General features: G+C 43.9%; 1 long non-coding RNA gene across 1 annotated transcript; it reads left to right on the forward strand.

Annotated features, from left to right (window-relative positions):
• The first annotated feature begins 8,240 nt into the window (after positions 1–8,240).
• On the forward strand, positions 8,241–10,495 carry LOC310694358. Its single transcript, XR_014519618.1, has 2 exons — positions 8,241–8,330; positions 9,522–10,495. It is a non-coding gene; the product is annotated as an uncharacterized lncRNA (long non-coding RNA).
• The last annotated feature ends 1,760 nt before the right edge of the window (positions 10,496–12,255 follow it).

A 12,255-nucleotide genomic window follows, 5' to 3' on the forward strand; every position in this document is an offset into this window, starting at 1 on the left:
GGGAAGGACCCCAAGACTCATCTAATCCCAAACCCTGCAATGCAGGAGTATGCAAGTGGCCCAAAATAAAGATAGATGCCCATTCACAGTGATGGGATGTCTCCCACCACAACCATGTCTAACCTCCAACATCATGCTCCACCAATGCATCCCTTGCCTCAACCACCTGAGCAAGACATCTCACTTTGCTTAGGGGTAGGACCACCTATGAACATGCGAAAATTCACCTTATTTGGTGGAACTCCCCCATTCACACAAGTAATGGCAAAGATGATGTTCAGAATAATAATAATAATAATAATAATAATAATAATAATAATAATAATATAATTTATTATTTATACCCCGCCCATCTGGCTGGGTTTCCCCAGCCACTCTGGGCGGCTTCCAAAAGAATATTAAAATACTATGATACACCAAACATTAAAAGCTTCCCTAAACAGGGCTGCCTTCAGATGTCTTCTAAAAGTCTGGTAGTTGTTGTTCTCTTTGACATCTGGTGGGAGGGCGTTCCACAGGGAGGGCGCCACTACCGAGAAGGCCCTCTGCCTGGTTCCCTGTAACTTGGCTTCTCGCAGTGAGGGAACCGCCAGAAGGCCCTCGGTGCTGGACCTCAGTGTCCGGGTAGAACGATGTGCATCCCATCTCAGTTGATTAGAGTGCAGTGCTGATAGTACCAATGTCATGGGTTTGATCCCCATACTGGCCATGTGCATATTTTTGAATTGCAGAATGTTGGACCAGAGGACCCCTGGGGTCCCTTCCAACTTTAAAAACCTATGATTCCTTGATTCTATGAAATTGGGCTGTTTTAGCTCAGTAGCACCCAAAGTCACATTTGCAAACATTTGGACCCTAGCAATTTCTGGAGGGAGGATCCCGACTAAGGGCTGAAACACCAGGTGGAACAAATGAGTATGCGGAGTGAAATCACACTTTGGGACAACCTGGATATTGTATGATGGGACATGATGCTAGCAGTTAATTAGAACCTTCTGAAAAGAAACGGTATAAAATGCCCTGGAATGCAAGGAGACACCATCATCCTGCCTCAACACTGAGACACACCAGTTGAGTCCTGCTCAGTGAAGAATCAGGTAAGTTTGGTTAAAATACATTACAGAATGTTAAAAATCTTTGAATTCCAACAGCTTTGGGGGGGAAGTAGATTTTAGTATTTATATTGAGCTCAAAGGAGGCAGGAGTTGAAGAGTCTTATTTATTCTGTACTCTGGAATGTCTATGAACATCCCAACAATGTTATCATACCAAATTTAAACTTGATGAATCTTGAGAATGTGGTGTTTAAAAGGTGCTTAGAGTTACTAGGGGGCCCATTTCCTCCTCATACAGTTCCCTGGGAAGAGGAATTGATTGCTGAATCAAAGAATGGCTCTAAATTAGGCCACATTAAAAATAATGAATCTTGGGAACCGTAGTACTTTGGAGTGTTTAGAATCAGTAGAGCACCTATTTTCCCCTCAGAGTTTTCCAGGAACAGGAGTTGATTTTTAAATCACTCTGAAAATTGAAGTTCTGTGAGGGGAAGTTAGGCTGCTAAGAACTCTCTGCACCCATTAAGAAACTACCGTGGGGGAAGCCATGACTGCTTAAAGTAGTGTTTCTTGGGAACTGTAGTATTTTGGGAGTGGTTAGAACTGTTGGGGCACCCATTTTCCCCTCACCAGGTTCCCTGGGAAAGAGGGACTGCTTGTTCAATCACCATGAAAACTGAAGCTCAGTGAGGGGGAGAAAGGTCGCCTAAAAACTCTCACCACCCATTAACAAATAACCATTTCCCAGGTTAAAGGTAAAGGGACCCTGACCATTAAGTCCAGTCACGGATGACTCTGGGGTTGTGGTGCTCATCTCGCTTTACTGACCGAGGGAGCTGACATTTGTCTGCAGACAGTTTTGCTGGGTCATGTGGCCAGCATGACTAAGCTGCTTCTGGCGAACCAGAGCAGCACACGGAAACACCGTTTACCTTGTCGCCGGAGCGGTACCTATTTATGTACTTGCACTTTGATATGCTTTCAGACTGCTAGGTTGGCAGGGCTGGGACTGAGCCACAGGAACTCACACCATCGTGGGGATCCGAACTGCCAACCTTCTGATCAGCAAGCCCTAGGGCTCAGTGGTTTAGACCACAGCGTCACCCACGTCCCTTTATTTCCTAGATTACCATACTTTGGTGTTAAGTAGAAATCTGCAGCTTGAAATGTATACAACTGATGGGGCCTTAGCCATGCTCCTTAACTTGAATAGGTGTGTTCTGCATGTGACTGGCATGGTAGTAGGTTTGTCTATATAAATAAAGAAGTTATTTATCATGTGTCAAAAACAATAGAGCAGATGTTCTGAATACCAATGGGCAGGGAGGCCAAGCATCACTGACCAATGTTTATTTAACTGGAGGCGGTGGTCCTTCTGATTACTAGTTGCTGAAAACCACAGGAGGGAAGAGGCAGCTGGCTGGCCACAGTGAGAAAAGGATGTAGGACTGCATGGACCATTAACCTAATCCACTAACCTGATCTAATGTTATTTTAATGTGTTTCTTCAGATCCATTCAGCAAAGATGTCCTGTGGAAAGAGCCAGTGCTACAGTAAATGCCCCACCTCCACCGTCACCATTCAGCCACCACCGTTCTCCATATCCATCCCGGGCCCAGCTCTCCACTGCTCTGACCAGCCCTCCTGCATCGAGCAATGCAACCCTTGCACTCCTGCTCTGTGCTGCGAGGGAATAACCCGCATGGGATGTGCCTCCATCTACACTCGTGCAACTCCCGCTTTCACCTCCCCCAGCCTCTGCTCTCCGCTGTCGCTACCTAGAAGTGACTGCAACCCTTGCCGAAAATTCTGAGTGCCACCACTAGGTGCCATGAGAAGCAGAACATAAACTGGAAGAAATTCATGGAATCAGAAATCAAGAAATGTAATTGAAAATGGGGATATTTAGAATAGTTTGAATTTGTGGGAATGGGGTTGTATGTCCTGCTCTGAACAGTCTGGCTGAGATTAATTGACATGATGTACTTGGCAGCATTAAATTCAGTGGATCAATGCAGATTAAAATAATTATGGTCATTCAGTTCATTTCTATATTGCTTTATATTTTGAAAGGGGAGAAATCAAATAGTTTTACATTGAAATATCATATCAAACCATCCGGATGAGATGATTGCAGAAGAAAATTGGATATACCATACACATTCAAAGAAACATAAATAACAGCAAAATAATGTATTAAATATTTCAAAAGAAAGCATTATGAAAGGAAGTTAGATATACAGTGCACCACTAAAATAGCAGAATTGGCCTGGGAATAAAATATTATCTCAAGTATAAAGCACTTTTGCTGCTTTTGCTGCCAGTCCTGCCAATGGCTGTTCATGGTGGGTGGTGGCTGTGGAAGTTCAGGTTTGATGTACCGGGTCTTCACTCAGAAATAGTCAAGATGGGCTCTCACCTCTTCAGCAGCCTCAGCTTTTGTAGCTCTGTCCATCAGGGCCACACCTTCCTTAGATGAGTGAAAAAATTCTTCTTCTTCTTCTTTGGCTATCACTTACAGCCGAGTAAGATTGTCTTCCATGAACATGGTTTTAACAGTGAGTCCATAAGTGACTGTAAAGGTCAATTCTGGACCCACATGGCCTTCCACAGTGGGGACATTGATTACCGGGTGGGGGTTGATCACAGTGAAGATTTGCCAAGCATCCCTTCCTCTTTGCACATTTCTCCCTTGCGTCCTGAGTTTGAGTGTCTTCAAAACCCATGACACCTTTGGTAAAAGCTGTTCTCTATTTGGAGAGCTCGTAGGAAATGTTTCCCAGTTGTTGGTGCTTATACTACATTTTTAAAAAAGATTTGCCTTGAGAGAGTTTTTAAACCTCTTTTGTTGACCACCTTAGCCGGGTGAATTTTTTTTGCAAGCTAGGGACCAGGTGTTCCAGATGTTCTCTTGATAACAACAGGAGCAGAGTATCGAAATGCCCTGAAAATGCAAAGACAGTTACAAAAGCCCTTAAGCCATCATGGCTTCTCACGATGTTGAGTCCCATATTCCGAATTTTGCTTAACTGCAATTTTGCATATGGGCCCTTTAAGAGTAGCTTGGCTCCCCATCTTCTGTCCCTGTCCCTGGATAAGGTATGAAAATGGGAGGGGGGTTAAAAAAAACTCCTCAACCACTTGGAAGGGTGCATTATCTGGGCTTTATGTGTTTCCTTAAAACAGACTCATTCGTTTTCATATGCCTGCATCAAGGTGTTGGAAGGGTGATTTGCAATTGAATCTGGGGAGGAAGAGAGTGGTGGAGCCCCAGCCTAACCCAGACAGTCTTTTCATCTGTCCCTCTAACATTCAGAGGGTTTGAACACAGCGGGCCTTACTTCCAAGTAGTCATGTATAGGATTGCATTGTAAGGTGCCCAGCCTGCCATTTTACAAACCAGCAAGCCTTATCTCAAACTGTTAACAACAAAGCATGGGACAATCACTGCTTTTATTTAAATTATGCAGGTTCTCTTGGTTTTTAAAACAGCACAGCAGGACCTTTGAAGGGGTCATAGAATAACAGAATCTTAGAGTTTGAAGGGACCCCAAGGGTCATCTAGTCCAACCCCCTGCAATGCAAGAATCTCAGGTAGAGCCTCCATGACAGACGTCCATCCAACCTCTGCTTAGGATGGAGAGTCCACAAACTCCAAAGGGAGACTGTTCCACTGTCAAAAATCTCTTACTGTCAAAAAGTGTTTTTTTTTTTTCTGTATGTTTAGTCGGAATCTCATTTCTTACAACTTGAAGTCATTGGTTTGAGTCCTACCTTCCAGAGGAAGAACCATTTACAGTAGACCGTGATGGAAAAAGAATCGGCAGTAAATTCAGAGAAAGGAGAGGTGTTTGGATAGGGCTATTTAGCAGGAGAATTGGGATAGTTAAAGGCAAGACCCTTCATAACAGCTGCATTATCAGGATTTTGTGTTCCGACCGCGACACCTAAGCAGTTAGAAAGTTTATGGATTTACAGTATCACCTTAGGAAAAGGAGCTGCATACTAATTTTTTTCTAAAAATTTGATAATAAGAAAATTTGCTGTGGGGAAATAAATATCCTTTCCTACTTCTGATTGGGTCAGGTGTCAGGGAACTGACATCAGAGCAGAGGGGAGAGGCGAGGCTCCCAGATTCTGCAGGAGAGGGAACGAGTAAGGGAAGAGAGAGAACGTCATCTGGGGAAGGAAGTCCAGGTGACACCAGGAAGAAGGGAGAGGCAGAGAGCATCTCGGAGGTGAGGCTCCGAGACTCTTCCAGTGAAGTCAGTGAGGAGGGTGGACGACCACCACTCGGCACGCCCACTCTGCGCAGAAGGCTTCCGCGCAGAGAGGCGAGACGAAGGTTATCCGTTAAGGAATTCTTATGCTGGAGGAAATTTTGGAGACGCCCACTCACGGATTCTGCTAGCGACTGAGCAGCAGCGCCAAGGGCTGCTCAGTCAGGGAAAGACACAATCCCCACTAAGCAGTTTGGAACAGCTGAAGGTTTACACACAAGCAACCCCAATTCCCTTGACATCAGGCATCAAAGAGTGCAAAGATTTGGTGCTGAGAAATACTGGATACACTTACTAAATTAGTGAATGGCAGGCTTGCAAGAACAGGAATCAAGATCACTTGGGGGAATTGCCAAAAATAGGTGGGGGATTTGTAGCCAAACTGCACCTTTCTGCAATGGCAAGAGATCCAACTAGTGTGTGTCATCATTGAGGCAATCTCACTTGGGCTGCTTTGTGCCTTCAGTTGAAAGCATGATGCATTTTCTTGTCACAAGGCTCTAATTAAACACCCAAAGTGCTTTCCAGCATGCAACTGCCAAGGCTTTTCAAGCAGCGTTTTCATTTCTTGTCCCTGTTTGTTCTTCCTCATCTTTCACCTCGTACATGGAATCCTCCCTTGGCAAGTTGCTTTTCGGCCAAAGCATTCCTGGAAGTGACTTTGAGCAGGGCTGAATCAACGCAAACTCTGGAATGTCACATGCCAGGTGATTGTAAGTCGAGCCAAGCTGGAGAGGGCTTCTACTTTCAGGCTTCCCAAGGGAAATTGTGTTGGCCACTGGAGGAACAGCGTTCTGGACTTGATGGGCCTTTGACCTGATGCAGAAGATTTTCCTGACATTCTTTGGAACCAGTCCAAAAGCCCCTTTGGTCCACCTTCCTCTTCTCACTTGACCAGCCAGATACCTCTGGAAAGCCTACATACAAGGCATGAAGTCAATAGCCCCATCCCACTCTTCTTCACCAGCAACTGGTAGGCAGAGAGACTTACTGCTTCTGAAGCTGAAGGTCATATGACCACGGCAGTCAGCACATTGATGGTCTTCCCCTACACACATCTGTCTAATCTAAATTTTAAGGAGATTTTACAGATTCCTGGAGGTTAAAGCTTGCAATAGTTACTCATTACAATCACTATGTTCTACCTCCAACATTTCATGCAATATACCTCTGAATGCCAGTTCCTGGGAATCCAAAGTGAGGAGAGATGGTGTTGTGATGAAGTCCTGCTTCTAGGCTTCTCATAAAGAACATAAGAAGCACCCTCTAGGATCAGGCTAATGGCTCCAGCAGCCTGTTCTCACAGATGCCAAGCAGATGTGCTCTCGTGCTCCAGTTCTGCTTGAGCGTTTCCCACAGGAATCTGGGTGGGCACAGTGAAAGCAGGATACTGGACTGGATGGGCCATTATTTTAAATAAATACACACACACACACACCCCACATGAAATGTATGGCCATATCCCTATATTTTAAATGTGCTACACTGAAGCTTCACCATACCAGATAAGTGTGAGTTCCCCCACATTACTCTCACTCAGGGAAGAAGGACAGGCACCACAACAAAGAAGAGTAAAATGTTTGGGCGGATGCCCCTGCTTTCCCCCTAGGTAAAACCATTCAAGTAGCAAATTCATTTTCTCTCGAGGGGTGGGGAGAAGCTTTCACAGCTGGGACACTAAACAGAGGAATACACACACACACACACACACACACACACACTGAAAATGTGTGTATCAATCTATGATGACAGAAATAAATCACCCCTCCTTGGGTATGACTAAGTATACTTCTGGCTATACTTGCCTACCCACTCTGACACACTGGCAAGGTTGGAAAATGCTGTACAACTTGTCATTTATTTTTCCAATCATCCAATTGCTATGTGGGGGGGGGGGGACCAAACCAAACCAGAAGAACCATAGGATTCTGAATCAATTGTAGTCACTGTATCAGTGCTGCATCTCTCAGCATTAATTCCAGAGGCATAATTTGCATCCCTGCAACAATAGAAGAAAAAATATTTCTATTAGAATTCCAAAGTAACGGATTGGAATTTGAGCTCCCTACTTCTCCTCATGAGGCCTTCATCTCCTTTCCCAGTTTTAACAATGAGCCTTGTTCCTTCCTCAATAGAACACATCAATATTCAACTAATTCAACCAATATTCAACTAAAGCCCTGGGTGGGACTGACATTGGATTCAGCCTACAATCAGTTTCTTAGCTGGATGCCCTGGCAAGCTAGTCAGAAGAGGGGAAATAATATCGCTGTCAGGGACTGGGCAGAGGACGAATGGCGGAGACCGCCTTCCCAGCCTGACCCTTCCAGAAAAGAAGAAGACAGTACAGAATTGCAAGAGGGGCACTATTACACCACTTTACAGAGTCATGTCTTCCCTCAAAGGATTCTGGGAGCTGTAGTTTCATGAGGATGTTGAAGGTTCTTAGGAGAACCCTATTTCCCTCATACAGCTGCAGTTCCCAGTGTCCCTGTGGAGAGGGATTGCTTGTTAAACCACTCCACAAACTGTAGCGCTTTGCAGGAATCGTGGTCTCCTAACATCTCTCAGATCCTTTAACAACTCTCAGCATACCAGCACTTCAAAATATTTCAGCTGTTATGCCACTCAGGAAAGGAGAAGAGGCTTTGCCAATTCTGCTTTGGGGGAGATCAAACTCAAGAAACACAAACACCCAAAACCACTTTGGAAACGCTGGACCCATAGCAATTTCCAGGGAAATGACCCAACTATGGTGTGCAACATCAATAACAAGGAAGAAGATATATGAATCATAACAACGCTCCTTGAAACTACTTGGAAGTGACTCAAGGAAAACTGCTATTAGGAATTAATTGGAATCTTGTGAAAATAAAACTCATCATCGTCTCAGGATATATAGATAAAAGCCCCAAGCAGACACAGCAACATCGCCAGATTCCCTCAGCACGGAGACACTCCACTCGAGTTCTTTTCACTGCAGAGCTTGGTAAGGTATGCTATAATTCATTTTAAGTCAAGGCCTTTGGGTAAACTTGGAGGTGAAAATGAAAAAGAAAAAGAAACTCTGAAAGTCCATTTCTTTCCTGTTAAGGTGCACTCCTTTTTATTTCAACTTTTTAACCTGTTCTAAATCTGTTTAGGCGGAAGCTTAAGGCACAGAATGTTGGTGATCAGTGCAGAAGGAATACCTTAAGGTGTTGGTGATGCCCACTCAGAATCTATGAACAGTTTTGTATGATTTAGCAGAAGGTGAACAAGCTAATAGAGGGGTTGTAGATAATAATAAAAAATAATAATAGTTTTATTATTTGTACCCCATCCATTGGCCAAGATCTTGATGGCAAGTCTCCAATAAGATATCTATCATCTCTCTCTCTCTCTCTCTCTCTCTCTCTCTCTCTCTCTCTCTCTCTCATCTATCATCTATCTATATCTATCTATATCATCTATCTATCTATCTATCTATCTATCTATCTATCTATCTATCTATCATCTATCATCTATTTATCTATTGTGTTACATTTAATTACAGTTGTACCTTCAGGTTATGTGTTTTCGGGTTGCGCACCATGCCGAGGCTGGAGTACCGGAACGGTGCTCACTGTTTTATTTTTTATGGGGTTGTATCCATCTAAGTTATATTCAAGGTAGGCCAGTTGATATAAATGAAACAAAGGCAGGGGTAGCCAATGCAATGTCCTTCAGATGCTCCGACCTAGAACTCTGATTGTCCCTGGCTATAATGATCAAGGTGGCTGGGGCTGATGGGACTTGTAGTCCAGAACACCTGCTGCAGACATTGCTGGCTATTCCTGAAATAAATTATTTCTGCCCATTGATTTCAGTGGGCCTATTCTGAAGGAGACTAAAGCTGGACACATGGAGGATAATATTATCAATGGCTACTAGCTACAATGACTAGGTTCTCCCTCCACTGTGAAATGCAGTATAACTCTGGTTAGCAGCAGCTAGGAATCACAAGTGGAGAGAGTGGCTATTGTAATCAGGTCCTGATTGTGGGCTTTCCATTGGGGCCTCTAGCTGGCCACTACGAGAACACGAAGCTGGATTGGATGGGTCTTTGGTTTTAAAATGTCTTTTGGAGAACCTGAACACTGTGAAATTCAATTACTGTTTACCCGTGTACACTTTGTCCACTTTCCACCTGATGTGTCCTTTCAGATCTATACATCCACTTCAGCCAAGATGTTTTCCAGATGGAACTATTGCTACGCCAGCTGCCCTCCCTCCACCATCCAAATTCAGCCACCTCCCTTCGTCCTCACCATTCCTGGGCCAGCTATCCACTGCCCTGACCAACCTTTCTGCATTGAGCAACACAACCCTTGTGCTCACATGATCCCCTACCATGGAAGGGCACACCATGGTGGACATGGGTCAATCTACAGCCGTCCAACCTCTGGTTTGAGTTCAACCAGCATCTACTCCAAAAAATATGTGTCAAAAAGTGAGGGTGGATGCAGTTCTTGCCAGTTAGAATAAACCCTGAAGCCACCAACCACAGAATGAATATGAGGAGGACCATGGAGCAAGAAATCCAGATGTTGGCTCCACTGTAGACATGAGTTCTAGAAATTTATGTTCAAATATACAACCTTCTAACTTAAAGGACCCCCTTTCACATCTGCTGAGGCAGTCACCTGCGCCTGTCCTCAACACGAGTTCAGCACTTTGCATTCTGAATCATGTTCTAAGCCGGGAACATTGTATTCTCGTTAGTGGTGCCTCACTATTGCCCTGTTTTAGCTGAAGAGGTGCCCTATTTTAAATGCAATGTTCCACTGTGATTGCAATTGTAGGAGAAGAAGAGTGATAAAGTCTTCATCGTGTGAGATTTGTCCATCAATACTCATCTAACAATGTTAGGCTATTTTTTTTTTTTTAAAATGTACTTGTGTTGCTTAAGTTCTACTCAATGTTTGCACGAGCTAGTCCTCCATGTTGTAACATGCTGGTCCATGTTTCCATTTAAAACAAACAAACAAACAAACAAACAAACGAACAAACACACTATCTGTTTTTGATGCTGCCTGTCTTCATGTGGAGTCTGATTTGGCACTCTGTGTTACCTGAAATTCAACATGTGGAATTGTGTGTCTCTTCCCAATCAAAATAAATGCTTTACTGCATCAAAACTCCAGTTTCCTGCTGTGTTCATGTATTCCTTTTGATATCCAGATTCTCATGTGCTGATACTTTTATAGGTGAAAAGTAACTACTTGATTCCCCCCCCCCCAAAAAAATTAACAATATATGAAGTCCTGTGAGGAACAGTGTAACGACCATCTTTCTGTTAGAAGTCTCACGGGAGATGGGAGACAGATGTTGATGTTACTGGTTTCCTGTTTCTTTGTCCAGTTATTCACTGACTCTCACAGAGTGCAGATGCATATTATTTTCTGTCCTGCGTAGTTAGAAATAAACATAGCAAAGTAGCTCATATTTCTAGCTGGTCTTCTGCTGTCAGGGTACTCTGCGTAATGAGGGAACGTGCCTGAAGCCTCATTAAAGGCTTAGGTCCTTAATCACTGTCGGAGGAGAGCTTGATAGATTCCAAAGTACGTCATGGGGGAGAGCCATTTCAGCTCTGACACGTTCCTGGTCCTGGTTGGTGTCATCTGGCCTCCCCCTCGCCGCATAATCCCTTTCCCCCTCATAAGACATGCTGCTCATCACAACACAAGTCTTATTGGGATATGCCACTGTGTCAATATATCTTCTGCAATAAAGAGTCATTTTAGAGTTTCCTATGCAGCAGAGTGTGATGGTTTAATAAGAGGGGAGGAGTTCTTCTCCAGGGAATATAATTTGATACTTACTTAGAAGACCTTGCTTATCCTGCAATGGAGAGTAGGACCTGAACCAATGGATTCAAGTTCCAAGGAAGGCGATTCCGACTAAACATTAAGAAGAACTTTCTGACCGTAAGAGGTGTTTGGCAGTGGAACGGTATCCCTCGAGGGGTTGTGTACTCTCCTTCCTTGGAGGTTTTTAAGCAGAAGTTGGATGGCCATCTGTCATGGATGCTTTACTTGAGATACCTGTATTGCAGAGAATTGGACCAGATGATCTTTGGGGGGGTCACTTCCAACTCTGCAATTCTATGATTCTAAGATTTCATTAGGCCAAGCTTCTAAAATTCTCCAGCACGTTCACCATGTGGAAGAAAGAAGAATTCCTCTTAAGCAGACTTTTTCTGCACGTCTCCTGAGCACAACGAATCAAGTTAGTCTCTCTGTGTGCTGTGCTGTAATTTGTGAATAGTAATGCATTTGCCTGGCCCTGTAATTACTATAATTATTTGAAATCATTTCCCATGGCCGTTACTTAACTCAGTCGAGTTAAGGAGTAATGTTATACCTCAAATTTAGAGTCATTATATAATGTTATACCTAAAGGCTTCACTACTTGCCTGATCATCCTCCTTCCAGGAAGGGATGTTGCAAGCTCTGTCAATCGCATCCAGTTGCAGCATGCTGGGTCATTTATGTAAAACTGATGGCTAGTGCACATATATAATTTTCGTTATGTCCCTGGCATCTAAGGGGAGACTGAAAGAGCCAATTTGGCAGGTCTCATTTGTAACCATCATTAGCAACCATCATTTGTAATCACTGGCCAACAACCAAAGAGCTGTTTCAGACAAGCCCTTGATGGTTGGGCAGGCCCAGAAAGATTTATGTAGGAAGAAGAGTTTGGATTTGGATTTGATATCCCGCCTTTCACTCCCTTTAAGGAGTCTCAAAGTGGCTAACATTCTCCTTTCCCTTCCTCCCCCACAACAAACACTCTGTGAGGTGAGTGGGGCTGAGAGACTTCAGAAAAGTGTGACTGGCCCAAGGTCACCCAGCAGCTGCATGTGGAGGAGCAGAGACGCGAACCCGGTTCCCCAGAT

This window comes from Podarcis liolepis (assembly GCF_965112155.1).
Source record: "Podarcis liolepis genome assembly, chromosome: 15".
Classification (NCBI taxonomy): Eukaryota; Metazoa; Chordata; class Lepidosauria; order Squamata; family Lacertidae; genus Podarcis; species Podarcis liolepis.